The sequence below is a fragment of the Ursus arctos genome, unplaced genomic scaffold, assembly GCF_023065955.2.
Source record: "Ursus arctos isolate Adak ecotype North America unplaced genomic scaffold, UrsArc2.0 scaffold_32, whole genome shotgun sequence".
NCBI classification, from domain to species: Eukaryota; Metazoa; Chordata; class Mammalia; order Carnivora; family Ursidae; genus Ursus; species Ursus arctos.
The window spans coordinates 17,655,873-17,661,521 of record NW_026623008.1 but is presented as its reverse complement, the minus strand read 5'-3'; positions in this window follow the sequence as shown (position 1 = coordinate 17,661,521).

The following is a 5,649-nucleotide window of genomic DNA, read 5'->3' as shown; positions in this document are numbered from 1 at the left end:
TTATATTTACTGCTTTAGCTCAAGTGAAATTTATTTTAGTATAAAAATATGAAGTAAGACTCTAACTTAAATTCTTTATTTTTATAGATTTAAAAAAAATCTTTAAGTAATCTCTTCACCTAATGTGGGCTTGAACCCCAAGATCAAGAGTCACATGCTCTGCCTATTGAACCAACCAGGCGCCCCTTAAATTCTTTTTTCAATGATTCTGACATTAATGATTACAGAATCCATTTAACCCACTCCTTGTATATATACAATTTAGTATATATAAAAACACAGTACGTGTATATTTCTGGTTATTTCTTCTGCTTCACAGATCCAGCTGTTAATAGAAACTGTTTTGATCATTGTAGTTTTATTATCTGGAAGGGAATGTCAGGGTACGGATATTTTCAAATACTTTTCAGAAAAGTGTTACCAATTTGTACCGCCTCCTTCCTGTCTCCCCCTTCCCACATCTCTCAAGCTGCAGCAGGAAAGGACAGAGCCATTCTCAGGACGACAGGCGTTTTACTGAAAAGTCTTCAAACAACTGCAGTCACGTCCAGGTTGCTGACTAGATGTTGAACCTTGAGCAAATCTCACACGATTTCCCCTTCCGCTACATGGAGATAACAGTGGTACCTCCCTCCTAAGATGGTTTGGAGGCACAAATGAACTGTTTATTGAAAGCCCCTGGAAAATGATAAAATCTTAATAGAAATGGAGACAATCGATGACGATTACATTTTTTATAAAGAGAAATGTTGTGAGTTTTTAAGCGTGTGAGTTTTAAAAAAAAAAGAACGTGTGAGTAATTTTGAGGATTGGGTATGGAAACATGTCTTTCAGTGTGTTCTGAAGCCTGGATGCTGCAAAGATTTGATCTTCTGTGTTGCTCTGAATGACAAAGACTCTGCTCCATCGCCCGCAGACCCAGGGGCCCCGGTATTCACTGCAGATCAGCTCCAGGGCCGCGGCGCCTGCACCACACTGGAAGGAGCCACCCTTTAAATGTTTCATTCTTGCATTTGCTACGTGGAGATATTATTTCCTGATTAATTTGAGCTGCAGATGGGTTGAGGAGACTAACAGCTAGATGACCGTAATTAGGAAAGAAGGAGGGGTGGGGTGCACACAGAGGAAATTAAAAAATGGAACATTAAAAACGGGCAGCTGCATAAATGGACCAGGGATTCGAATTATTTTAATTTTTCTTGACTATCAGTCAGGGTTTGATTAGGGAACAGAAATCACAACAGTGATCTGAACAGAAAGAATTTAATATAAAGAATTGTTGGGGTGCCTGGGTGGCTCAGTCGGTGAAGCGTCTGCCTTCGGCTCAGGTCATGATCCCATGATCCGGCGATCGAACCCTGACTTGGGAAGCCGGCTTCTCCCTCTACCCATCCCCCCCTTCTCGTGCGCACGCGCGCTCTCTCTCAAATAAATGAATAAAATCTTAAAAAAATAAAAAGAATTGTTATCTAGATAGAAGATTATTAACTAGTCACCCAACAGGTAAAAGGAACTCAAAGGGATCACGGCGTTAACAACTGCAGGAAGCAGCTACCATTCCTAAGACGAAAAGAAGCAAGCGAAGAGGTGGTATTTATTAAAACTTATAGGGTTAAGAGGATATTCAGCCATAAAAAGGAATGAAGAACTGATACGCGCCACGACTTGAATGAACCATGAAAACACGATGCTGAGTGGAAGGAGGCGGCCATGTGAGTCTATACGTGGTACGATTCCACTCACGTGAAAAGTCTGGAAGGGGGAGATCTGAAGAGGGAGAAAGTGGATTAGCGGCTCCTCGTCTTAGTGGAATCACACAGTATCTGTCCTCTGGTGTCTGGCTTACTCACCCAGCGTACTGTCCTCAAGGGTTGGCCACGTGCTAGCACGTGTCAGCATGCCCTTCCTTTGAAGGCTGAATAATCCGCCCATGTGTACACCACAGCTTGTCTGTCCATTCATCCGCTGTTGGACGGCTTGAGTGGCTTCCATCCTCAGGCCGTGGTGAGGAAGGCCGCTCTGAACATGAGTGTGTTCCTATCTGAGGCCCTGCCGTCAGTTCTTGTGTGTATATGCCCAGAAGTGGCCTTTCTGCGCCATGGGGTAACCTGGTTTGAGTCTTGTGAGAAATCACCACAGCGTCTACCACAGTGGTTGCGCCATTTTACGTCCCCCCGCCGGTCCACAGGGGTTCCCGCCTCTCCACATTCTTGCCAACGCCTGTTCATTTCTTTTCAGCGTTTCTTTTCAAGGGGATGAAAATGTTCTCACACGGACTGAGGTGACAGTTACACATATATGTGGATTTACTAAAAACCATTGAGTTATATACTCATATTGGATGGTGTGTGAATTGTGTCAATAAAGCTGTTGAAACAAAGCAAGAGGAGGGGTCCCCAACCTTGGGGAGAGCATGCTGATGTCTCTGAGGAGTGGGGGCCCCGAAGCGGGTTGTGTACGGGTTGGAATGAACTGCAAAGTTAGACTCCACTGCTGATCTGTAAGGCGAGGAAGTGTGGCCGGGGGATGTGTGCAGGGACAGGAAATAGGAAGGAGCGAGCCCCTTCCTCCTGCAGCCTCACCGTCCCCCTCACGGGCGGCCAGGGAGGAGCTGGCCCAGGGGGAGGGTGGCTTGCAGAGTTCCGGCCCCAGCGTCCCAATGCCACCCCCTAGAAGGGCAGGTTTGGAGCTGAGAGACAATAGCTTAATGACTTGCTGTCTTAATCGGCTCTGGTTGCTATAGTAACACGCCATAAACCGGGTGGCTTATCAACAACAGACATCGATTTCTCAGTTCTGGAGGCTGGAAGCCCGCGATCCTGGCGCCAGCGTGGTCGGGCTCTGATGAGGGCCCTCTTCCCGGTTATGGCCGTCTTCTGCTGTACCCTGACACTGCGGGGAGAGAGCAAGCCGGCTCTCTGACCTCTCCCTGTAAGGGCACTAGTCCCACTCACGAAGGCGTAGAATGTGTGCACATCAATAAATGAAAAAACCAACAGTTGAGTTGGTTTTGTGCAGGGTTTCCGCTGTCCTGATAAGAACACATCACGTCTTCGTGTATACGTTCTGAAATACGAATTGTATGATATCCGTGATTCCCATACGAGTGAAGTGCTCTTCTCTGTGCCTTTAAGATGGGTATTGCAGGAAATAAAAAATGAATGGTAAAAAATTGTCCCTTTGCTGGTGATTTTCCTGCTCTTTGAGCAAGGGGTCCCTGCCTTTTCGCTTTGTGCCTGGTCCGGGAAGTTGGGGAGCGGGCTCTGCAGCTCTCCTGGTTTGGATGGAAAAGTCCTTGGTCTCTGCCTTTTCCTGAGCTCTTTTCTTTCCTCATGGCCCACCCCAGGCACCGGGTCAGGCCAGGCCCAGGCTCTGGGGCCACCCTCCATGCTCCCACCTCCTTCCCTGCTTCGCTCACCTCCTCCTTAGGCCTGACCCTGCGGCATTTCCTCATGGCTCCCCGCGTGCTAACACCCTCACCCTTGCTGCTGTGTGTCTCCTGCTCTGACTCCTTTGCACGGAGTCTCTCTTGTTCACTGCCATGCACAGAATCCGTGCTCCACAACACTTTTGCACTTAAAAAAATTTTTTCCCCACTTTTTATTATGAAAATTTCAAGCATACATAAAAATCGAGAGGATCATTTAAACACCCCTTGTGGACTGTGACCCTCTTTGTCTGCATCACCCGGCATTTCCTCTTTCATCTCACTCGTTTGTCTTTCTCTTTGATGCTGATCACTTCCTCAAATGCCCTGTGATCCTCGGTAGACCGCTCCGTCGGGAATAAAGAACTGCACTGTTTGCTGCAGAGAGCTGGTGTGGGTTTCCTTTGCTGTTGCGGGGCCCTGTTTACCCAAACCGAGGCCCACTGTTCCCTGGACGTGAGGGGTGGTTTTCTTTTATCTCTGAGGAAGCGAGCTGGGGCTGTCTATGGCTTCCCCTTAAGGTGTGGGAGTGAGGGGTCAGCAGGCAGCCTGGGGACGAAGGCAAAACCAAGCAGGACCCGACCCGAGACGGGCAGAGTGCTTTAGCGCTCACCAGACCCGGCAGGGCTGCCTTTCCTCCTTCCTCCTCCCGGTCACCGAGGAGAGCCACGTTCCTTCAGCTCTGTCCTGCCTCCCTCCCTGCCCCAGTTCCCTTGCCGTTGGGCCCCCCACAGCCAGATCGTCCACTGTTGGCAGTCATTCTCAGGGTTCCATGTGGGGCAGATGCTGCTTCGTGTCTGTAGGGCCCGTTAGAGTCGCCCGAGGACTCCCGCTGACTGCTGCCCACAGCACCCTTGTTCTTGGTACCTGCTGACCAAGCCCAGAGCCGCTCCGGGACCGGAGGAGGCGAACGTGGGTGCTTACGCTCCGCACTGGGCAGGACTCCTAACATATGTCTCTGGCATGAGGAGGTGATGTTTTCCTCTCCCACTTCAGTTCGGGGAGTGCGTCTTCTTGCTCTGTGCTGTCTGGGGGCTCATACAGAGCCTCACGGGTTGGGGCCCCATTCCATCAGACCTCTCCTCCAACCCAGAGACAGCGCCAGCTTTGGCTTCGGCGCCTCTGAGGATCGGTTTTGCAGGGCCCCTCCTTGAGACAGAACATCTAAGTTTTAATAATTCCAACCTCTTCCTCGTCTTCCCCCGGCCCTCGGGCGGGAGCTGCTTCTTAGAGTTGCCGCCTCTATGATACCTTAGCCTTCTCTCCATACCCTTTCAGTTACCTGGTTACCAATTCTTTCTATTAAATTCGCTGTTCCAGTGACTGTTGTGGTTTCTGTCTCCTGACTGGACCCTGATTGATTCAATAGCTGCCTAAGAAATTAGGTACTAAGTGCACCAAGGGAAAGAAAGATGGCGCATCCCAGGCAACCATGAAGATGGGCAAGCTGAGGCTCTTACGCTACTCCAGACTCAGAGACAGGTACATTCGATACTAACCAAAGAATAAAGTATTTAGAAGTAAAAGAATTATTGTCTGTTGACATATCAAGGACTGGATTTAAAATATCCAGAGAATGGACTATGAGAAACAAACTGAGGGCCTCGGGGGGGGGGTGGGGGAATGGGATAGGCCGGTGATGGGTAGTAAGGAGGGCACGTATTGCATGGTGCACTGGGTGTTATACGCAACTAATGAATCATGGAACTTTACATCGGAAACCGGGGATGTACTGTATGGTGACTAACATAATATAATTAAAAAAAAAACATAAAAAAAAATAAAATAAAATATCCAGAGAGACTTTGGAGTCCGTTCTATCTGGGTTTGAATCCAGGCTCTGCCACTTACACACCAAGTGCCCTGAGCAAATCACTGAACTTGTTTGAGCCTCGGTTTCTGTGTTTGTAAAACAAGGACTGAGCAGATTCCTTGCAGAGCTGTTGTGAGAAGAGAACGAGACGAGGCAGTAAGTAACAGAATGAGCCCAGTAAATGGTGGTGGGTGTAGAGGACAGGCTGTGGTAGGACTTAGTGGTGCAGCGGAAGAGGAAGAGGCCGGAGATCTGAAGACCTGGGTTCTAGTCCCGCACCTGCAGCTAACTGGCCAGCAAACCCCTCTGTGGTCCCCTCTTTCCTGACATGCGTAACACCACATTTGAGTCACAATCAAACCAAGTCTGGTTCCCTAATGCCAGTGTCATCTTACGGGCCTGTGGCAAA